A 24,897-nucleotide genomic window follows, 5' to 3' on the forward strand; every position below is an offset into this window, starting at 1 on the left:
CCCAGTCCTTTACTTCTGTATTCTTGTTCCAGCTAAGAACGCCAATAAAACAATGTAGTTTAGATCAGCTTAGAGGACGCTGCAATTATAGTTCTTCATTTGTCCTGCTTGGCTGAATTGCCCCCTCAGGTCTGACACTCTGCGTAACACTAAGTTCTGGTGTTGCTTTGAGTATTCCTTTAAAGGGAAACTGACAGCCTTTTCACCCACACTAAACCCAATATACTGGGTCATTCTGCGGGTGAACCGAGGGGTCACTTACATAAATCAGTCCAGCCAATTAAAAGTTATGCCTCCCAGTAGCTGCATTGCTACAGCTCTTCTGTGCACTTGCCCGGCCTCCCTGCCTCCTCAATATAGTCACCTACACGTGCATATAGCACACAAAATATATCTCCAAGCAAGTGAATTGTAAAAGTAGATTACTTTATTAATGGTTGCAAAAAACACATAATAGTATAAATAACACACATGGTAGGGAACAAAAGAGGGGGGTACTGGGGTGAGAAAAGTCCTGTACCGGTAAATAGCTGTATGTCTGTAAATAAAAGATGGTATGCTGCAGCAGATAAGTCAAAGAAGATACTGGAGTCCCCTAAGTGACAAAAAAAGGGGGGAACCAAGGAGTATAAAGAACCAAATACAGACGGGTGAGAAATATGCACCCTGACTGGAGGAAAGAGAAATAAGGCTGGCCTAATAAAGTGCACAAGTGCTACAATACAAAAAAGCAGCCTAAAAAAGAACTTACTGAGCAGCAAACAGAAGCATACAGCGGTACAGGACTCACCCCAGTTCCACACCAGACCTCCGACGCGTTTCGCCGGGATGGGCTTTATTCAGGAGTGGTGTGGGACTGGGTGAGCACAGTATTTATACCAGTAGAAGCCAATAAAAAACATCCAAACATTAACACACACCTGCTAGTAACATCCGCCACGCTTCCGGGATACATTGTGTTGCCTAATCTCCATATCACCTGATCGCTACCGGCGCTATGTCTAAACACAGCGACATGTTGGAAAAAAAAAGGAAGATATTGCTTGAACAATAGTGTCCGTGAATGTGTGCTACATAATAATGGCCGACCAGCGCATCTCATTGCGCAGACGCGGCTATGTAATATATAGAGAAAATTAGTTTATTTTCCACAAAATGGCCCTGGGAGGGGAATGGGGGGGGGGGGGGAGGGGGAGAAAAGGGAAGGGACAAAGGATGTGAGCAGTGGTCAAATTATTGGATCACCACATCCCAAAAGATGGACCAAAGAGCCAATTGACATCAATTTCTCAGCGAATTTACAAAAAGCATGTTGATATCTAAAAACAAATGTGTGTAAAAGGACAAACAATTAGACAACATTAAAAAATGACAAAATAATGTGCTATGCTCAACCAACACAAAGACTAAAAGCACAGCTAAAAACATATAATTAAAAACTAATATGGAGCTACCATAGAGGACAAAGCTGAAATTAATTATATATTGTATATTATCGAATACATAGGTAGAACATAAAGAACTTAAGAACATAAAATGAGAATATTATACTTACAAAAAAGGGACAAAGCTGTTCACTTCATTGAGGCCATCCGGAGTCCTTGTGCCTAACACTTCTATCCAGCGAGTTTCTTTTTGTGCAAGTATTCTTTTCCAATCACCTCCCCGGTTGCTGATGTAGATGCGGTCAATGCCTCGTAACCTGTAAAAGACTGCCATCACAATTGTGGTACTTCTTGAAATGCCTAGCCAGGGTTTTTTGATGAGGAATATCAATACAAATTTTGGCTGATACGATGTCAAGTACGTGTTCTCTGACACGTCTACGAAATTTGCGTGTCGTTAGACCCACGTAAATTTTGTGGCATGGGCACTTGGCATAGTACACTACCCCTTTTGTCGCACAGTTTTGCCTCCTCAATATGCAGCGCTATGTCCACCCCTGACGTTACTACGACGTGAGAGTCAGGAAAATTGTATATTTATATCAGGGCTGGCATGGCGCTGCATATTGAATAGGTAGGGAAGCTCGGCAAGTCAGCTTCCTGCCTCCATTGTGCACAGAAGAGCTGCAGCAATGCAGCTACCGGGAGGCATAACTTTTAATCCACAGGAACAAATTAAGTAAGTAAACCCTTGTTTTAATTCTGCTCACCTGCCCTATATCCCAGTGTATTGGGTTTAGTGTGGGTGAACAGGCTGTCAGTTTCCCTTTAAGTAAGCTGTATGCTATGTGTTGAACATATAAGAATTTTTTTTGTGGTAATAAAACCTGCTTATTGTGGCAATACAAACTATTGACAGGTGATATCTATTTGGACAGAAATCATTGTTCTCCCTACCATCATTGTGTTTATAAATGAATGTGCACTTCTGCATGCATTATACAGTATAATAATTTAGAAAAATCATGATGTCCAAAATAGTTATCCATTGTTAGTAAATGTATTGTAGTTCAGTGGTGTGTAACCAGTGCACCAAGTCATATACCTGTTCAGGATGAACCAGAGAACAGATTTTACACCAAGGCCCAGAAGCTTAAAGGGGTATTCCAGTTTTAAAAAGTTTTCATAAAAAAAAAAAGTTTTGATATATTGTACAGAAATGGATGCCTAACAACTTCCTAAATGCATATTATTAAAAAAATGTTTATTTCCAGGTTTATTTTCTGTTTAAAAAACAAACCACTAAGGATCTCCCTACATGTCCCGGCCGCAAGTCCCTTATAGATTTCGAACTCATGCTGCATGAGTCCGAAATCTCAGACTGAAGCCGAGACACATGACGAGCACAGTGCAGCTCCCTGCCTGTCAATCAGACAGCGAGCGCTAAGCCCGCAGCAGCTCCTGACATGGCCGGCTGGGGCCAGGTGACAGACAGCTGTGAAAGAAGTTTGCCCACAGCCCGCTCACAGCAGCACAGAGGATTTCCCTCATATTCCGGCGGTCTAAACTTCTCCTGGCCTGCAGCTTCTTCCTCCACTTCTCCACCTTCTCCCGGCCGCTCTGCAGCTTCTTCCTCTGCTGCTCCTCCTTGATCCCCTTCACTTACAAGACTCCGCCAAAAAGCGTCAAGTGAGGGCTGAAGCGGTCCCCCAGCAGGCTTCAGTGACGTTGTACCTGCTGGAGAGGAGAACTGTCTAAGGACCTGAGAACCAAAATTGTGGGAAAATATCAACAATCTCAAGGTTACAAGTCCATCTCCAGATATCTAGATTTACCTTTGTCCACAGTGCGCCACATTATGAAAAAGTTTGCAACCCATGGCACTGTAGCTAATCTCCCTGGGCATAGACGGAAGAGAAAAATTGATGAAAGGTGTAAATGCAGCATAGTCCGGATGGTGGATAAGCAGCCCCAAACAAGTTCCAAAGATATTCAAACTGTCTTGCAGGCTCCGTAAACATTTAAATGAAATTAAACGCTATGGCAGGAGACCAAGGAGGACCCCACTGCTGACACAGAGACATGAAAAAGCAAGACTACATTTTGCCAAAATGAACTTGAGTAAGCCTAAATCCTTCTTGTGGACAGATGAGACCAAAATAGAGCTTTTTGTTAAAGCACATCATTCTACTGTTTACTGAAAATGGAATGGGGCCTACAAAGAAAAGAACACAGTACCTACAGTGAAATACGGTGAAGGGTAAATTATGTTTTGGGGTTGTGTTGCTGCCTCTGGCACTGGGTGCCTTGAATGGGTGCAAGGCATCATGAAATCTGAGGATTACCAATGGATTTTGGGTCACACTGTACAGCCCAGTGTCAGAAAGCTGGGTATGCGTCTGAGATCTTGGGTCTTCCGGCAGGACAATGACCCCAAACATATGTCAAAAAGCACCCATAAATGTATGGCAGCAAAGCTCTGGAGAGTTCTGAAGTGGCCAGCAATGAGTCCAGATCTAAATCCCATTGATCACCTATGGAGAGATCTTAAAATTGCTGTTGGGAAAAGGCACCCTTCTAATAAGAGAGACCTGGAGCAGTTTGCAAAGGAAGAGTGGACCAACATTCCGGCTGAGGGGTGTAAGAAGCTTAATGATGGTTATAGGAAGCGACTGATTTCAGTTATTTTTTCCAAAGGGTGTGCAACCAAATATTAAGTTAAGGGTGCCAATAATTTTGTCCGGACCATTTTTGGAGTTTGGTGTGACATTATGTCCTATTAGCTTTTTTTCCTTAGTTTTTTGGTTTAGTTCCGATACACACAAAAGGGAAAAAACGTGTATAGCAAAACACGTGTTACTGCAATCCTTTTCTGTGAGAAATACTTCATTTTCTTGAAAAATTTCAGGGGTGCCAACATTTACAGCCATGACTGTATAAAACTTAATAATATAGTGCTATCACAAACTATACTGGCTTTAGCGTGCTTTTGTGTGATTCACCCCTGACAGGAAGTAGTGTAGTGCTTTGATTTTCAATGTGGTGTTGTCTCCAGCTCCCAAGCTCCTCACTCTCTCCTGGGACAATGCATCATCCTCTGCTGGCTCAAGAAACTTGGCTGTATTTTGTCTCTGAGCTCTAGCCACAGAACTGGGACAGACAGGTTAGCAGTGGCGTTGCGACCCGGGTGCGGGGGGTGCGGCCCGCACCGGGTGACACCAACCTAATGGGGTGACACCAAGATGCTCCGCAGCAGCAGCACCCCCCCGCTACACAGACACCCCCCATCTGTGCCTGACCGGCCACCCATCCGTCAGCAAACCAACCCCCCCCCCCCCGCGCTGTGTGTGCGGTGCGCCCTTCCGTCCGTCAGCAACCCCCCCTCTTTCACCTGCACTGTGCGCCCGTCCGTCATCACATCCCCTCGCCGTTACAAGCACTGTGCCCGGCCTCCGCTCCCACGTCTGCGCCGGCCTGACGTCACACTGCATGGCCGCGCAGGAGGACGTCAGTGACGTCACTCGAAGGGCGCCAGGTGAGAAGGAGCGCGGCTGGATGGGTGAGTGTGTGTGTCTGTCTCTCTGTCTGTGTGTGTATGTGACTCTGTGTGTGTGACTGTGTGTGCATGTATGTGACTCTGTGTGTGTGAGTGTGACTCTGTGTGTGTGTGACTGTGTGTGTATGTGACTGTGTGTGTGTGACTCTGTGTGTCTGTCTGTGAGTGTGTGTCTATCTGACTGTGTGTGTTTGTGTGTGTGTGTCTCTCTGTGTTGTATGTGTTTTTTTGTGTGTGTGTGTGTGTGTGTGTGTGTGGGGGGGGGGGGGGGTGGGTGGGGGTGGGGTTGAACCAGCGATCTAATGTGGGGAGACTTTGACCCATTGTGGGGAACCTGCGGCCTAATGTGGGGAAACTACTACCAAGTGTGCGGAGTCTATGCTACCTAATGTGGGGAGTCTATGCTATCTAATGTGGGAAATCTGTGCTACCTTATGTGGGGAGTCTATGCTACCTTATGTGGGTAATCTGTGCTACCTTATGTGGGTAATCTGTGCTACCAAATGTGGGGAATCTATGCTACCTAATGTGGGGAAACTGCTACATAATGTGGGGAATCTGTGCTACCTAATGTGGGGAAATTGCTACCTAATGTGGGGTAACTGGTACCTACCTAATGTGGGGGAACTGGTACCACATGTGGGGAATCGATGCTACCTAATGTGGGGAAACTGCTACCTACCTAATGTGGGGGAACTGCTGCCTACCTAATGCTCCCCCCTGGCAGTAGCACCCTCATCATCCACCAGCAACACCCACCCCCCAGCAGCAGCACCTCCATCAGCAGATCCTGGTGGTGGATGATGGCGGTGCTCCTGCCAGGAGGATGATCCTGCCGATGGATGATGGGGGTGGTACTGCCAGGGGGGATGGCCAGTAGCACCCTCATCATCCTCCAGCAACACCCCCCAGTAGTAGCACCCCCATCATCCACTAGCAACACCACCAATACCCCCCCTCCCGTGGTAATAGCATCAGCTAACGGATGTTGAGGGGTGTTACTGCGGTTGTGGTATTATATTCAGAGGGTGCACTGTATGGCAATGTTATTCATAGGGCGCAGTTTGTGGTAGTATTATATTCAGAGGGCGCAGTTTGTGGTAGTATTATATTTAGAGGGCGCAGTTTGTGGTAGTATTATATTCATAGGGCGCAGTTTGTGGTAGTATTATATTCAGAGGGCGCAGTTTGTGGTAGTATTATTAGAGATGAGCGAACTTACAGTAAATTCGATTTGTCTCGAACTTCTCGGCTCGGCAGTTGATGACTTATCCTGCGTAAATTAGTTCTCCTAGGACTGTATACACCTTTTCCAGCCCACGGGAGCACCTGAAAGCTGAACTAATTTATGCAGGAAAAGTCATCAACTGCCGAGCCGAGAAGTTCGTGACGAATCGAATTTACTGTAGTTCGCTCATCTCTAAGTATTATATTCAGAGGGTGCAGTGGGTGGTAGTATTATATTCAGGGGTACAGTATGTGGCAGATTTATATTCAGGGGTACAGTATGTGGCAGATTTATATTCAGAGGGTACACTATGTGGCAGATTTATATTCAGGGGGCGCAGTTTGTGGTAGTATTATATTCAGAGGGCGCAGTGGGTGGTAGTATTATATTCAGAGGGTACAATATGTGGTAGTATTATATTCAGTGGGTACAGCGTGTGGCGGTATTATATTCAGGGGTACAGTATGTGGCAGATTTATATTCAGGGGTGCAGTATGTGGCAGATTTATATTCAGAGGGCACAGTGTGTGGTAGTATTATATTCAGAGGGCGCAGTGGGTGGTAGTATTATATTCAGAGGGCGCAGTGGGTGGTAGTATTATATTCAGAGGGCGCAGTGGGTGGTAGTATTATATTCAGAGGGTACAGTGTGTGGCGGTATTATATTCAGGGTTACAGTATGTGGCAGATTTATATTCAGAGTGTACAGTATATGTTGGTATTATATTCAGAATGTACAGTGTGTGGTAGTATTATATTCAGTGGGTATGGTGTATGGAAGATTTATAATCAAAGAGTATAGTGTATAGTAGTATTATATTTAGAGGATACTGTGTCTGGCAGGTTTATAATAATAACTGTTTTCATATAGAGGATGAGAATGCGCTGACATAGAGAGGAGACGTCTGGGCGTCACATTCTGCAGACAGAAGTTTTAGCTGGAACAAGTCCTGGCGGTATGTACCATCTGAATTAGATAAGGGAAGACTATAGAGAAGACGTCGCCTGTAGTCACTGATATCATTGTGTATTCTCCTCACTATAGAGATGACGTCACCTGTAGTCACTGATATCATTGTGTATTCTCCTCACTATAGAGAAGACGTCACCTGTAGTCACTGATATCATTGTGTATTCTTCTCACTATAGAGAAGACGTCACCTGTAGTCAATGATATCATTGTGTATTCTCCTGACTATAGAGAAGACGTCACCTGTAGTCACTGATATCATTGTATATTCTCCTCACTATAGAGAAGACGTCACCTGTAGTCACTGATATCATTGTGTATTCTCCTCACTATAGAGAAGACGTCACCTGTAGTCACTGATATCATTGTGTATTGTCCTCACTATAGAGAAGACGTCACCTGTAATCATTGATATCATTGTACATTCTCCTCACTATAGAGAAGACGTCACCTGTAGTCACTGATATCATTGTACATTCTCCTCACTATAGAGAAGACGTCACCTGTAGTCACTGATATCATTGTACATTCTCCTCTCTATGTCCTATCAGAGCTGTAGTCACTTGTAAGTTCTACAGTTATGGTGAGTGAAACTACAACTCCCAGCATAACCTCACCACTGCATAAAGGGGTACTCTACTGGAAAACATTTTTTTTTTTTTATCAATTGGTGCTACAAAGTTAAACAGATTTGTAAATTACTTCTATTTAAAAATCTTAATCCTTCCAGTACTTATTAGCTGCTGTATAAGTGATTCACAGGAAGTTCTTTTCTTTTTTAATTTATTTTCTGTCTGACCACAGTGCTCTGTGCTGACACCTTTGTCCATGTCAAGAACTGTCCTAGTAGGAGCAAATCCCCATAGCAAACCTATCCTGCTCTGGACAGTTCCTGACATGGACAGAGGTGTCAGCAAATAGCACTGTGGTCAGACTGGAAAGAACTACACAACTTCCTGTGGAGCATACAGCAGCTGATAAGTACTGTAAGGATTAATATTTTAAATAGAAGTAATTTAAAAATCTGTTTAACTTTCTGGCACCAGTTGATATAAAAGTAAATGTTTTCCAGTGGAGTACCCCTTTAAGTAATTCTGGGAGCTGTATATTTAAATGGTGAAAACTTCCTTAACACTTTCCTATTCTGTGGCAACTGGTATATCTGATTATTATACTGGAATTTCTCACAATTCACTACAACAGTGGTGTCTGTCACAACAGGCTAAAAACTTACTGGGGGTAGGGGGTAGGTATGGGGGTGACACCATTTTCTACCGCACCGGGTGACACCAACCCTAGCAACGCCACTGCAGGTTAGCAGTGCTATATACTTTACAGCATTTTGTTCTTTTATTACCTTAAGTCAGAGGTCCCCTTTAAAGCTATTCACCTTAAAAATACATAGATATATGTATATATGGATGTTGTTTATAACAATGCAGTATGGCTTTAAGAGTTATCCGCTATGTTAAAAAACATAGCTCAGTTTCATTATGGTGAAGGAAGCTGGGTTGGTACACACAACCTGAGGACAGGGATGGTGCTGTTTTTGAAAGAAAGCAGCCATGTTTTTCTAACCCTGAATAGATACTGTGCAGTCTGTAAGAGGAGTACTGATAATGTCTTGGTATGTGTATTTATTTTGCTGTGTCATTAAATCTTGAAATTGCACCAAAATCAAGGGCACCCTCTGTCCCCTCCAGCCTGATTGTGGCCATCATAGGTGGTTGAGGAGGAGACTGTTTTACGCAATTGTTGTACCTCCTATCATTGTTAATGGGAGTTGCATAAATGATGTAGCACCACAAACTATGTTGTTTATGTAACTCCGATTAACCTCTATAGGAGTTACAGAAACTGTGTAAAATTAGACCATACAGCTGTTTTCGGCTACCAAACCACCTCTGGCTGTGGCAGAGTTTAGAGGCTTTAGATCTTGAGAGGCAGGTACCAGAAGTGGTGTATTTTTGAGATTTTATAGATGGCACAGCAAAATAAATACACTCAGTACTCCTCTCACAGGCTGCACAATTACTTTGTCTACACAGTGTGACATATGTGTAGAGATTGAAGTGGAGATTGATGGCATATCCTGTGGTTATGCTACAAATGTGCAGTTGGGAATACCCATTTTAATGGCACTATCAAATAAAATTAAATCTTTATAATATGTCATTATAATAATTATACCTTTCATATTAAAGGCAAGAATATGTGGAAACCCCTTTTATATGACTATTAGCAGTTATAGCATGGTATGTAAGTTGTAATGATACATCACAAACTTTTATATTCTACAATAAATCACTGTGCCAAGCAAAATGAAATAAAAAAAGAAGTGGGACTTATAGGTGGTTTAACTGAGACATATTACAAATTACATGGAGGAAGGGAGGAAGAAGACCTATCACCCAGGCGCTGCGGATGCTTGGCCCAAGAAATCAATGGAAACAGGAATGTGCAATCACAGATCCCTCGGCAGGGACCACTTTATTGAAATTTTTTTTATTATTGCAGGGTACAGATTACGCATTTGAGGGAGACAGCCTCTTCATCAGATCTATGTAACATAGATACATTGCGGTTTAAATAATGAGAAAATGGTTCAAAATACTTTAAGTGGGCAGAGCCATAGGTGCAAAAAAATGTATACAGGAAGTACAGCAAGAATTAAAAAAAACTTCAAATCAAAAAAGAACAAAATCATTAGAAACTAACGCACATCCATTTATTAAGACATATTTATATAGGTAAAAGTGCACATAGGTATGGAAATTCATAGGGTGTTAACAGATAAAATATCGGAAGTCTAAGGTTCGGCAGCGCTGCATGCACGAGTGGTGTTCCTGTGGTTAGGTGTACATCAGGAGGGGGGGGGGGCACGGCGCCAATGTGACTAGGGTAACCAATTACGCGTGTGCTGGGTTCGGCGTCACTGGCCTAAACCAGGAAGCAGGGCTTACTAATGTAAACAAACGGGGAGTGTGTTAGAGACGCGTACCCTAGGAGACCGGTCACGTGACCGGGCCCGGGACCAATCACATAGCAGAATGTGCGATCACAGTCCCAGTGTGGATATTGACAGCCACGGCTGCTCCACAGAGGTCTCGTGGAACTGTATTAGCATCATAGATGTAATAGATGTGTAGGAGACTAGATAATAGATGTGTAGGAGACTAATAATAAAAGCGCAGCGCTGCCGAACCTGAGAACCCCGATATTTTATCTGTTAATACCCTATGAATTTTCATACCTATGTGCACTTTTACCTATACAGTGGTCCCTCAACATACGATGGTAATTCGTTCCATACGAGCCATCGTTTGTCGAATCCATTGTATGTTGAGGGATTCGTGCAATGTAAATTATAGGAAGCGTACCTGTCTCTGCCGCTCGTGATGGTGTCCCCGCCTCTCCCGATGGTGACCCCGGGCCTCCGCTAGGCTCTCCTGGTCATCTCCGGTCCTCCACTGTCTTCTCCGGTCCTCTGCTGTCTTCCGCAAGGCCTTACTGGGCCTGCGTAGCGACGTCATTACACCGCAGCGTACGCCATTCCTATTGGATGACGTGCGTAGCAGCGTATTGACGTCATCAGAGAGGGCCGAGAAGACACCGGAAGACCAGCGCTGGGCCCGGAGGGCACCCTGGAGCATCGTGGGGGGGTAAGTAATACTTACCGCACCACACGGGGAACATTAAGATGCTATCCGGCAGCAGCTTAAGCATTTTGCGCTGCCGGATAGCACTTAATGCGATGGCCCCGACATAAAAAAGCATCGTATGTCGATGCTGACATCGACATGCGATGGCCTCTGAGAGGCCATCGTATGTCGATTTGATCATATGTCGGGGCCATCGTAGGTCGGGGGTCACTGTATATATGTCTTAATAAATGGATGTGCATTAGTTTCTAATGATTTTGTTCAGTATCTTTTATGAAAGTTTTTTTATTCTTGCTGTAATTCGTGTTTACATATTTTTGCACCTATGGCTCTGCCAACTTAAAGTATTTGGCACCATTTTCTCATTATTTAAACCGCAATGAACCTATGTTGCATAGATCTGATGAAGAGGGTGTTTCCCTCGAAACGGGTAATCTGTACCCTGCAATGATTAAATTTTTTTCAATAAAGTGGTCCCTGCCGAGGGATCTGTGATTGATTGCACATTCCTGTTTCCATTGAATTCTTGGGACAAGCATCCGCAGCGCCTGGGTGATAGGTCTTCTTCCTCCCTTCCTCCGTGTAACTTCTCCAGGATTGGAACCCTCCGGCTTCCTGTGACCTCCCGGCTCCAACAGCGGATCCCATCGCATGGTACCCTATTTACTAGGGTGATAAGCGCATTATCCTTTCTTGAGGTGAGCGGCCACCTACTAGAGGCGTCAGTAGCCCCAACATCTAGCATTTTCTCACTTGCAGGGGGTAATACACGAGGCAACACCTGTGCGGTTTCATTTTTTTCCTCTCCACTACATTACAAATTACACATACTCCTATTTTTTCTTTGTAAGAGAAATCCATACTATAAATATACTTAGTAAACTGGAAGCCCCTACTGAACTGTAACATTTTGGTTGTACAGAAAGGCACATAAAATACTCTGTTTCTGCTGTTTAAAACAAACAATACATAAATAAATAAATAAATAAATAATAGTAAGGCTGCATTCACATCTCGTTTTTGCAATACGGGTCCCGTATCCCATTTCTTTCTGTACAAAAAACGTATGTCTCCAAACCAGAACGAAATGTATGCAACTGTATATGCCTCCTTACGTTTTTAAACCATATACGGTTTGAAAATGGATATGGTTTTATGTTTGTCAACATTTTAAATAAAGTTCTTCTTTTTTTATTGAAAAAAAATAAATAAATGAAAAACAGTATTGTGCAAACCAGATGTAACCGTGCACATACGGTTCAATACGGTTACCATAGAACTCCATTTTAAAATAACCGTATAAAGGTTGGATACGTTTTTTGATCGGGACACAAAACCGTAGTAGACTACAGTTTGATGTACCTTTAAAAACCGTATAAACGGGGTGTGGCCTGACATGTGAGGAAGACAGACGCGTGTTTGCTGAGCTCCGCTCCCACGGCCCTAAATAGCGGGGATTTCGTTGATCTCATGCGACCCAAACGCACAGGCAGACACAAGAGAATCAGGGGGAGCTTCCAGCAGCCTACAATCCCCATTTCAAACTTTCTTAGCCCTCTCTGGGCTCACAACAAGCCGAGGACCCCATGCCGGTTTAGTCCAAAATGGCGCGGGAATCCTCGCAGCGGGAGGCGCCCGCCCACTCACCTCCGGTGACGCGCAGGAGCACTGCTGTGTCCGGGACCTCGGGCCATGGATTGCAGCTACAGGCCCTCCTGGATCTCCCGACCCAGACTCCGGAGGCCAGAGAACAGCCGCAAACAGCTGCCAGGCGGGAGGAGGAGGCGACTCTCTCACAGGGACGGCCGCCCGTGGGCCGCGAAGAGGTGCGTACTCAGGGCGCGCTGTCCAGTTCCTTGCCTGCACCTGGCCGCACCAACGGAGATCACCGCTACCAGCCCTCTTCTCCAGCGCTGCTTGCGGAGTGGGGAGAGAATAGTGCCGAGGAGACCACGCTTCCTGCGGTAGGTGGAGGGGTGGTTGGGGACGGGACTGAGCAAGAATACCACATGATACCGCCCCCCCCCCACCTGGAATAGTGGAGGATGTGGCGCGCTCGCCATCCATAGGAGTCCCCTCCATATTTGGAAGCCAGGATAGCCCTGCAGGCTCTGGCTCCCTTCCCACATCACAGGACTGGCCCCTTGACACTGTGGACAGACCTTTGGGTGCTCCCCCTCCTCTCCTGGAGCCCCATAGCCAACTGTCTGATGGGTCCTGGGACTCCAGCCCTAGACCAGCCCTGGGACTACAGGGTGACATTACTGCCAAGGCCTTGCTGAATACTGTTGTTGCTATGAGTCCCTCTCCTGCAATGCATAAGGCAGCACTCATCCCAGTCTCTGGCCAAGCCCACCTGGCGATGGTGGAGGGTGACCCTCTCGCCTCATCTCTCCCGCCCCCAGCCCAGGTGGTGGCACTGCTAAAGGGTCATCCCGAATTGCAGGCCCTGTTATCACTTCTGCCAACCAAGTCGGACATGTCTGCGATGGCCCTTGATTTAAAGCATGCCTGGCGCCAGGACCTTCAACCTGTTAAAAACGATGTCGCTGAGCTGCAGGGTAAAGTTAGGGCTCTGGAGAACTTTCAAACTACTGTCCTGGACCGACAGATGGCCGCAGCGGCCCAGTCAATGACTAACCACGCTCTTGCGGATCATCTTGATGATATCGAGAACCGCAGCCGTAGAAACAACATACGTATTCGCGGCTTACCTGAAGCAACCCGCTCTCAGGACTTCCTGCCTACTGTCACGGGCATCTTTAATATGTTGCTTGGTCGCCCACCTGAGTCCTCAATTGAATTGGACAGAGTACACCGTGCCCTGAGGGCTCCCAGTTCTGACCCGACCCGACCACGCGATGTAATCTGTAGGGTCCATAGATACGTGCTGAAGGAGCAGATTATGCATAAAGTGAGACAGAGGGGTGAAATAGACTTTGATGGGGCTGTCCTGCACCTGTACCCAGACCTGTCCTGCTCCGTGTCCTTCAGGAGAGAAATATCCCATATCGCTGGGGTTTTCCCTTCGCATTGCATGTTAACAACGGAGACCTGACTGCATCACTCCGTGTCCCAGAGGAACTGCCGCATTTTCTTGGCAAACTGGGTCTCCCACCTATGCAGCTGCCAGAATGGTCTGACTTCTTAAAGGACCCTTTTGCGCCCTCATCTGTGCACAGGGCTTCACAGCGCACTCCAGTCAGACGCCCTAACCCAGGATGGCCAATGCCGCAACGCCAGAGGAGACTGAGACGCGGCTCAGCCGGACCCTCAATGGAACCCTGATACATATAGTGACGTTGCCTAGAGTGCCTTACTACAATACATCACTGCTTCTTGGAGCCTATCCATTGTCTATTGGTGGTTCATAGGAACAGTCTCCCTCCCCCCTTCCTCCTCTCCCCCCTCCTCCCCCCCCTTTCCTCCTCTCCCCCCCCCTTCCCCTCTCTCTCCCCCCCCTTCCTCTCCCCCCTTCCCCTCCTTCCTCTTTCCCTCTTCCGCTTCCTTCTTCCTTTCCCCCTCCCTCCCCCCCTTCCTCCTTTCCCCTCCCCTTCTTCCTTCCCCCCCTCTTCCTCTTCTTCCCCCTTCTCTTCTTCTTTTTCCCTCCCTCTTGCTCCTTTACCCTCACTTTTCCCCCTCTTCCCTCCCTCTCCCTCCTTTTCCCTGCCTCTTCCTCCCTTTTCCCGTTCTCTTCGCCGCTCCTTTTTCTTCACCCCCCCTTTCCCTATCCGTCCTCCTATTTCCACCCTCCCCTTTTTTTTAAATGGTTTGTTCTTTCTTCCATCCCTGTCTGCCTGTGTAACCGGTGTTTTCCTCTAGCTAACTGGACAGTGTGGTCTTAACCCTTTCCTCCCCCCTTCATACTGTAAACTGACTCTGATAGGGAGTCTTACTGCTAACGAGTCATGGCCGTGGGCGGACGTATGCATCCCGCCTATGATTATTAGTTAGTTTAGTTTTTGCTTAACCCCTTAAGGACCCAGCCATTTTACACCTTAGGACCCGGCCATTTTTTTGCACATCTGACCACTGTCACTTTAAACATTAATAACTCTGGAATGCTTTTAGTTATCATTCTGATTCCGAGATTGTTTTTTCGTGACATATTCTACTTTAACACAGTGGTAAAATTTTGTGGTAACTTGCATCCTTTCTTGGTGAAAAATCCCAAAATTTGATGAAAAATTTGAAAATTTTGCATTTTTCTAACTTTGAAGCTCTCTGCTTGTAAGGAAAATGGATATTCCAAATATATATATATATTTTTATTCACATTTACAATATGTCTACTTTATGTTTGCATCATAAAATTGATAAGTTTTTACTTTTGGAAGTCACCAGAGGGCTTCAAAGTTCATCAGCAATTTTCCAATTTTTCACAACATTTCCAAAATCAAATTTTTCAGGGACCAGTTCAGGTTTGAAGTGGATTTGAGGGCCTTCATATTAGAAATACCCCACAAATGACCCCATTATAAAAACTGCACCCCCCAAAGTATTCAAAATTACATTACGTCAGCATTTTAACCCTTTAGGTGTTTCACAGGAATAGCAGCAAAGTGAAGGAGAAAATTCACAATCTTCATTTTTTACACTTGCATGTTCTTGTAGACCAAATTTTTGAATTTTTACAAGGGGTAAAAGGAGAAAATGGATTGTTGTTTTTGTAGCCCAATTTCTCTCGAGTAAGGAAATATCTCATATGTCCATGTAAAGTATTCGGCGGGCGCAGTAGAGGGCTCAGAAGGGAAGGAGCGACAAGGGGATTTTGGAGAGTACGTTTTTCTGAAATGGTTTTTGGGGGGCATGTAGCATTTAGGAAGCCCTTTTGGTGCCAGAACAGCAAAACCCCCCCACATGGCATATCATTTTGGAAACTAGACCCCTTGAGGAACGTAACAAGGAATAAAGTGAGCCTTAATACCCCACAGGTGTTTCACGACTTTTGCACATGTAAAAAAATATATAATTCTTTTCACTAAAATGTGTGTTTCCCCCCAAATTTCACATTTTTGCAAGGGTTAATAGCAGAAAATACCCCCCAAAATTTGTAACCCCATCTCTTCTGAGTATGGAGGTACCCCATAAGTTGACCTGAAGTGCACTACGGGCGAACTACAATGCTCAGAAGAGAAGGAGTCATATTTGGCTTTTTGAGAGCAAATTTTGCTCGGGGGCATGCCGCATTTAGGAAGCCCCTATGGTGCCAGGACAGCAAAATAACCCCCCCCCCCCATGGCATACCATTTTGGAAACTAGACCCCTTGAGGAACGTAACAAGGGGTACAGTGAGCATTTACAACCCACTAATGTCTGTCAGATTTTTGAAACAATGGTCTGTACAAAATTTTTTATTTGCACAGCCCACTGTTCCAAAGCTCTGTCAGACACCAGTGGGGTGTAAATTCTCACTGCACCCCTCATTACATTCCGTGAGGGGTATAGTTTCCGAAATGGGGTCACATGTGTTTTTTTTTTTTTTGCGTTTGTCAAAACCGCTGTAACAATCAGCCACCCCTGTGCAAATCACCTCAAATGTACATGGCGCACTCTCCCTTCTGGGCCTTATTGTGCGCCCCCAGAGCACTTTGCGCCCACATATGGGGTATCGCCGTACTCGGGAGAAATTGCATTACAAATTTTGGGGGGCGTTTTTACCCTTTTACCTCTTGTCAAAATGAAAAGTATAGGGCAACACCAGCATGTTAGTGTAAAAAAACTTCACCTTTTCATAAGGGGTGAAAGGAGAAAAAGTCCCCCAAAATTTGTTAGGCAATTTCTCCTGAGTACGGCGATACCCCATATGTGTCCCTAAACTGTTGCCTTGAAATACGACAGGGCTCCGAAGTGAGAGCGCCATGCGCATTTGAGGCCTGAATTAGGGATTTGCATAGGGGTAGACATAGGGGTATTCTACGCCAGTGATTCCCAAACAGGGTGCCTCCAGCTGTTGCAAAACTCCCAGCATGCTTGGACAGTCAACGGCTGTCCAGCAATACTGGGAGTTGATGTTTTGCAACAGCTGGAGGCTCCATTTTGGAAACAGTGGCATACCAGACGTTTTTCATTTTTATTGGGGAGGGGAGGGGGGCTGTGTAGGGGTATGTGTATACGTAGTGTTTTTTTACTTTTTATTTTATTTTGTGTTAGTGTAGTGTAGTGTTTTTAGGGTACAGTCACACGGGCGGGGGATTACAGCGAGTTTCCCGCTGCGAGTTTGAGCTGCCGCGCAAAATTTGCTGCATCGCAAACTTGCAGCCTGATACTCACTGTAAGCCCCTTGCCCATGTGAATGTATCCTGTACATTCACAGGGGGGGGGGACCTCCAGCTGTTGCAAAACTACAACTCCCAGCATGCACAGTTTATCAGTGCATGCTGGTAGTTATAGTTTTGCAACAGCTCGAGGCACACGGGTTGGAAAACACTGAGTTAGGAAACAGACAATGTTTCCCAACCAGTGTGCCTCCAGTTGTTGCAAAACCACTACTCCCAAACATTCTCAGGCATGCTGGAAGTAGTAGTTCGGTAACTTCTTTAAAGCCAGATGTTGCCGAACTACAACTCCCAGCATGCTTGGAGTTGTAGTTTTGCAACATCTGGAGGACTACAGTTTGCAGACCACTAATACAGTGGTTCCCAATCTGTGCCCTTCCAGATGTTGCAAAACTACAACTCCCAGCATGCCTGAACAGTAAGGGCATGCTGAGGATGTGTAGTTTTGCAACATCTGGAAGGGCACAGTGGTCTCCAAACTGTGGACCTCCAGATGTTGCAAAACTGCAAGTCCCAGCATGCCCAGACGCTAAGGGCTGTCTGGGCATGCTGGGAGTTGTAGTTTACAGGGTCCCATTACAGCAATGCATGTCGCTTTACGGCGACGTGCATTGCTGTAAAGGGCCCGACCGCGGCTGAAGATCTACTCACCTGTTGCCGCCGCCGCCGTCTTCATCGCCGGGATCCGGGTCTTCAGGGACGAGGTAAGTACTGGGGCTGGGCCCCAGCAATCCCCCGTCCCCCGCCGCGTTCTCCGGTCTTCCTCCCGTCCTCTCCGGACTTCAAGGGGCCGGACAGGGCGGGAGGAAGTAACCGCCCCCCCTCCTGCGATTGGTCGGTTAGTTAACCGACGGATCGCAGGGGATCGGAGGAGGTGGCAGGTTTGCCACCTCGCTCCTATGCTTCAGCATGGTCCTGGCTGTCTGTGACAGCCGGGATCATGCGAAATTACCGGGCGGTCGGGTCCCAGAGACCCGATCAGCCCGGTATCGCCGCAGATCGCAAGGGCGATTTACCCTGCGATTTGCGGCGATCGCCGACATGGGGGGCCTACATGGCCCCCCTCGGCGTTTGCCCTCGATGCTTGCTGAAGCATTTCAGCTGGAATCCGCTTCCGATCCCTGCCCGGCGTGCGGCAGGGACCGGAAACCGCCAGGGCGTAAGTTTACGCCCTGGGTCCTTAAGTAAAATTACGCCCTGGGTCTTGAACAGGTTAAATCTCTCTTGATTTGAGTGTCCTGTTCTTCGTCACATCACCCCCATATAGGGTCGGTGTGCGTGTTGCACACCCTTTGGGCAGCTGTTAGATACTGCCACTAGTGTCCTAGCACAAGTGATTCTTGCTTCTTGCTTTTGTCCCTCCTTATAGCTCTACTGACTCGTTATCTCTCCTTATTGTTTTATTTATTGATCTTTCTCTCTCCTTTCTTTCTTTTAGGTGTCTGTTCCTCCGTGGTCGCCTTGAGTGTCCCGCCGCGCCCACACCGCCTCCCCTTGTCTGGACAACCAGCTGTTGTAGGATGGCGGAGGTAAAAATTGCCACTTTAAACATGCTGGGGTTTAATGTGCCGGAGAAGAGGTCTCAGATTCTTTATCACATGCATAAACAGAAAGTTAAGATCTTATGTTTGCAAGAGACCCATTTTAAAGAAGGACATGTCCCGGACAGGTTGGGGCGTTACTTTACCACCTGGGCTCACAGCCCTAATCCCGATGCACATTCCAAGGGAGTCTCTATCGGTTTTCACCGATCGCTCCCTATTGATGTGCAAGCTGTGAAGGTAAACCCGGAGGCTCGCTACTTATTTGTTAAGGGTGCTGTTCCAGACCAGGTGGTGACAGTGGCGTGCATTTATGCGCCCAACACCTCCCAGGTACCATTCCTTCTAAAAGCCTTGGAGGACTTGGAGACTTTCGCCCAGGGTATGCTGTTGGTGGGTGGGGACCTTAATCTCCCTCTCTAGACACGTTGACACAAAGCACTGCTATCTCTTACCGACAACTGAGTAAACTCAGGAAGCTGCTGCATTCTCTACAACTGTGCGATGTGTGAAGCCTTCAACATCCGGGGAACAGGGACTACACACATTTTTCTAGCCCTCATAGGACGTATAGCCGTCTTGATTATATTTTCCTCCCTCACTTTTACTTATCCAGGCTTTCCTCCACTCAAATTGGTCACTTGTTTCTGTCGGACCATGCACCATTTTACTGCACGCTCTCTATGACTTCTCTGAGTAGACCGCAGTTCATGTGGCGTCTTAATGAGTCCCTTCTACTTGACACTGTGGGTTTGGCAGATCTGAGGAAAGCTGTAACTGATTTCCTTGATGTGCATGCTTCTGACCAAACGTCCTTACCTGTACAATGGGAGGCGCTCAAATGTGTGCTCCGAGGGGTCCTGGACTCAAACGAGGGCTCAAACGTGAAAAGGCAGCCAAATTGCAGGGCCTTTATGCTCAGCTCTCTAGATTGGAGGCTTTACATAAACGTTCATTACAAGAAGCCACGCTGAGTGATCTCATTAGGACGTGACATGACATTTGTGCCTTGTTGAAGGATTCATATAAACGGTTTCGCCAGTGCTGTTCGAGGGCGTTTTATGAATGGGCAACAAGCCCGGGAAATACCTGGCCCGAGCTCTCAGAGAGAGGAGGGCGTCGTTGTACGTCCTGTCTATCACCGCCTGAGATGGTAGAAAGACTCATCTCACTGATGAGATTCTGACGGCATTTGAGACATATTACTCTGAGTTATATAATCTCCCTACCCAGTCCCAAGATACCTCTGAACCCTCCCCGAATGGTGCCCTTGTTGACTATATTCAGCAAACCGCTCTCCCCCGACTCCCAGATGGAGATGTAGACTTTTTGGACGTACCCAGATGTCCGGGCCCAGATGGCTAAACGGCCAAATTCTTTAAGTCCCTGAAAGATGTCCTCCTCCCTTTCCTGTGTAGCACCTTTAATTCCATCTCTCGCGAGGTCGGTTTCCCGGTGGAGTCTCTGGGCGCTATTATAACTGTTATCCCCAAGGAAGGGCGAGACCAAAATTCATGCTCAAGTTATAGGCCTATATCCCTCCTTAATGCAGACACACAAAGATATTGGCGGACCGTATGGCGTCCATCCTTGGCCCTCTGGTCCACCCCGATCAATCAGGTTTCATCAGAACTAGAGAGGCTCGAGATAACACTGTGCGGGCCTACTCTACTGTGTATCGAGCTGTGGCAACCAAACAACCACTGATGCTCTTGTCCCTCGATGCCAAGAAGGCTTTTGATCGTGTGGACTGGAGGTTCATGGAGGCGTCATTGAGACAGATAGGAATGGGCCCGAACATGTTGGGTAGAATATTGGCGTTATGAGAATTCAGGTAGAAGACAGTCATGGTCGCACATCTACAATCTTGTATAATGATCTAATTGCTTCTCAGCATAATTTCAAAAACTAACAGGTTGTTAGTATAAGGGGACATTAGGGACCCACTCTAAATAGGTGGCCTTGACGTGGCGATGTACTATTTGATCAAAACGTATACTAACAACCTGTTAGTTTTTGAAATTATGCTGAGAAGCAATTAGATCATTATACAAGATTGTAGATGTGCGGCCATGTCTGTTTCTTCTACCTGAATTCACATTGTGTTTTCTATCCCCTCCTTTTTTTTTTGTTTGAACATGTGTCTGCACTCTTCCCCACCCTCTCAGCCCAACCCTATATAAGTAGTAGTTAGCTACACAAGGGCCATTTCTTTCCTAGCAGCCTCCCAGTCTGACTGGGAGAGCATGGTAAGTGATCTGTTTCACCCTGTTCACACTGGTGTGGTGCTGAGCGGCGTCCGTTACTGCCGTGGCGCCGTGTCTTTGGGGAGGTGCGACCCATAGACTGGTTTGAGTGGCATTGGGGCCGCTCTGCCAGTGGTTCGTTCCCCCTGTGGGCACTGGTGTCGCGGTGGTGGTGGTCGCCGCCCAATGCCACGCCATTTTATGCTAGCGATGTTAGGGACCCACTCTAAATAGGTGTCCTTGACGTGGCGAGTGGGCTTTGTACTTTTTGATCAAAACATATACTAACAACCTGTTAGTTTTTGAAATTATGCTGAGAAGCAATTAGATCATTATACAAGATTGTAGATGTGCGACCATGTCTGTTTCTTCTACTTGAATTCAGAATATTGGCCTTATACAGGGACCCGCAGGCTAGAATCAGAGTAAATGGTTCTCTTTCCTCCCCGATCACCATGCGCAACGGAACGAGACAGGGGTGTCCGCTCTCCCCGCTTTTATATGTTCTTTGTATGGAGCATTTACTGATTGCTCTCCGATCTGACCCCCATATCCAGGGGTTCTCCCAGGATGGTAGTGTGCACCTCTGTTCGTCCTTTGCGGATGACCTGCTCCTCTATATCTCCTCTCCCCACACCTCTTTGCCCACGGTCATGAGTGTATTGAGCCGTTTCTCACACTTCAGTAACCATAGGATTAACATGTCCAAAAATGTTGCTTTAAATCTCACCCTCTCTGCCTCTGAAGTGTCACGACTGAAAAGGGAATACTCATTTCGCTGGGCCACGGGCTCGATCAAGTATTTGGGCATACAGGTCCCAGTGGATCCTCAAGAGGGGTATAGTCTGAACTACCTGCCTCTGTTACGTATTTTAGGAGGGGACTTAACAAAATAGTCGACTGGGTTGTTTTCATTGATGGGCAGGTTAGGAATACTGAAAATGAATGTGTTACCCAGACTTATTTACCTTTTATAGACTGTACCGGTATGCGTCCTACCCGCTTTCTTTCGCAGACTAGACAAACTGTTTCGCTCGTTTATCTGGGTGGGGAGGCCCTCCAGGATTTCTAGGGCGGTTTTACTCAGGCGGAAGCAGTCGGGGGGGCTGGCAGTCCCTGACTGCAAAGCCTACTAAATGGCTGCCTCTCTGACCAGATTCCTGGACTTCCTGTATGGCTCCCCTACCAGGAGATGGACGGAGGTAGAGCTCCCCGATGAGACCAGGGCTCTCCGAGCCCTACCATGGTTGCCCCCACATGCTCTGACGGGTGTTAGGCGGTCTACTTTTCCATGGGTCATAGGGGAACTGACCACGCTTTTCCAACGAAGTCTGTCTCATAGGTCTATTTTTTCCCAAGACGGACCCCTTACCCCCCTCCTGGGTAACCCTCGCTTTCCCCCTGGCCTTGCCTGCTCCTCTTTTTTGGGCGTTTCGGAACCTCCCACTCTGCCGATCAGGGGATTCCTTGAGGGTTCGAAGCTTTGGTGCCCGAGCACCTCTGCATGGCGACACTGTACATGCAGTACCTCCAGCTTAAACATTTCATAGACACTACGGGCCGGCAACTTCAACTGAATAGACCCCTTCTCCCATTTGAGGTATTGTGTGCTTCCATCTCCCCGCCCACACAAACTGTTTCTCAGATATATGGATTACTCCTAGAAGAAGCAGAGCAGACTCTCCCGGCGTTTGTGAGGGCTTGGGAGTCTGAACTATGCACTACGTTTGCTTCATCAGACTGGTCGGCGGCCTTTAGATTGTGCCACAAGATGTCTATCTCTTGCCAAGCCCAAGAGACCAATTATTAAATCTTGTCCTGGTGGTACAGCGCCCTCTGTTTTGCATAGAATCTACCCCACAGTATCTGAGGCCTGCTGCCGATGTGGGGGGGCTCAAGGCCCCATGCGGCATATCTGGTGGTCGTGCCCGTCACTGGCCCCCTTCTGGACCCGAGTGATTTCTGACATACAATCGATTGCTGGTGTGGCTTACCCTAATGAAGCTAAAGTCCTCTTTTTTGTCCGTTCTGCCGATGTCCAGGAAGACTCCCTCTAAAATTCTGGCCCACTTTCTTCTAGTGGCAATGAGAACAGTAATTCCCAGGCGTTGGAAGGACACGCTTCCACCCACTGTCTCTGACTGGTACAAAGAAGTCCTGTTCATCTGCAGAATGGAGGAATTGATGGCGGACTCGTATGGCCGACAGGCTAAATATACGGCGATCTGGTTGCCGAGGCTATCCTATGTAGCCTCCCCGTCCTTCCTCTTGCAATAGTTTAGGTGTTTGAGTGTGACACCTCTTCTCCGGCCTCCACCTTAACCTGTCCGGTTTTGACCTGATGTGTTTCTTTGCAGTGTCCCCTGATGTTCCTTCTGTGGGCGTGGTGGCCTGGAGGCGACCGCCGATGGACAGGTTACTTCAAGGGGCGATAGCTCCACCTTCCCTACTCTTTCTCTCTCTTGCTCCGTCTATTCCCTCCCTCATTTTACGTTGCTCTACCTCTCCTTTTTCCCTCTATTACGATTAGATGTTTCTGTTTGTATTGCTTTTTTTGACCTGACCAATGCCGCAGTTCTCTTTATCTATATTATTCGGTAATGTGTACAATTTAATGCCAAATAGTGATTTGATGCTCTGAACCTGCAATTTCCATGTATGTCTGCTGTACCGGACTCATGCCCAAGTCACTTCCCATTCTGCATTTTGTCTGCCGATTTAGAGTTCCTTAAGTGCATTGGTTATGTTATGTATATGGTATGTTATAACCTGTTTGGATTCAATAAAAGCATTCTGAATATAAAAAAAAACGTATAAACCGTATATGATGCAAAACGTACACAACGGATGCTACGGTTGGCATACGGTTTACAATGAAATGTCTATATATATATACGGTTTGCAATACGGTCCGATACGGTTTTATTAATGAAACCGGACACGGCAACCGTATTGCAAAAACGAGATTTGAATGCAGTCTAATACTTATTCAAAACATGATTGACTTGTTTACACTATTGCATGACTCACTGAAGTAGGTATAAGATCTTGCTTGGCTACATTCCAGACCATTTATAAAATATAGGTCACAGTATAAGGGACAGGCTTTAGAATACATTTACAGAGGTTATTAAAATATTTTATTTTATTTAAGTGCACAGGGGTGGTTTTACACAATGGCCAAGATTTATCAATCTGTGTAAAAACTGTGTGGTTATGACCATAATAACCAATAAGAGCTCAGCTTTCTAAAAACTATTTTTTTTTTATCCTAAAATCCTAAAAACCTCTGATAAAATGAAAGCTCAGCTGTGATTGGTGGTTATAGATAAATTTGGGGATACCAAATAAGTTTATTTTATGTGGGTTTAATAAAATAAAAATAAAAAACAGGAGAAGGGGAGCAAATTTTTTTTTTTTTTTTGGGGGGGGGGGGGGGTTCATAATATATATATTTTTTTATCATTTATTGTATGCTTCTAACACAGCGTCATAATGACTTTATGCAGGATCGGTCCTGACAGACTAATCCCAGGGTGAAGCTGTGGATGTTGTTTATCTGGACTTTTGTAAGGCATTTGACACTGTGCACACAAAAGGTTAGTACATAAAATGAGGATGCTGGGACTAGGGAAGGATATATTTTATATTAATAGGTTAGCAACTGGCTTAGTGATAGGAAGCAAGGGGAAATGGAACCTACTCAATATTTGCAGATTACCCTGTGATCACCACAAAGGAGGATAACATAATATTACAGAGGGATCTGAGTAAGCTGAAGACTTGGGCATAGACATGGCAAATTACATTTAATGTGGGTAAATGCAAGGTATGTACTTGCGCTGTAAAAACAAAATGTACAATTATGTGCTTAAAAATAAAACATTAGGAAAAACTTCTAAAAAGGACTTGGAGGTACTGGAGGACAATGAGCTCAACTATAGTGTCAAGTGCCAGCCAGCTTCTGCGAAGGGTAACGAAGTCATGGGTTGTATCAAGAGGGGCATAGTTTTGTCGCTGGATAAATCATT

At 46.1% G+C, this 24,897-nt stretch overlaps 1 long non-coding RNA gene across 2 annotated transcripts in view; it reads left to right on the forward strand.

Annotated features, from left to right (window-relative positions):
* Window positions 1-23,590, forward strand: part of LOC130276572 (uncharacterized) — a 51,190-nt gene extending 27,600 nt beyond the window's left edge. Inside the window, exons 1-3 of one of the 2 annotated variants that reach the window (XR_008845172.1) lie at window positions 6,319-7,125; window positions 18,518-18,608; window positions 23,224-23,590. This is a non-coding gene — a long non-coding RNA (uncharacterized LOC130276572). Of the gene's footprint in view, window positions 1-6,318; window positions 7,126-18,517; window positions 18,609-23,223 lie in introns of those variants that run through there. The other variant, XR_008845170.1, reaches the window with a different exon arrangement.
* The last annotated feature ends 1,307 nt before the right edge of the window (window positions 23,591-24,897 follow it).

The sequence above is a fragment of the Hyla sarda genome, chromosome 1 (genome assembly GCF_029499605.1).
Source record: "Hyla sarda isolate aHylSar1 chromosome 1, aHylSar1.hap1, whole genome shotgun sequence".
NCBI classification, from domain to species: Eukaryota; Metazoa; Chordata; class Amphibia; order Anura; family Hylidae; genus Hyla; species Hyla sarda.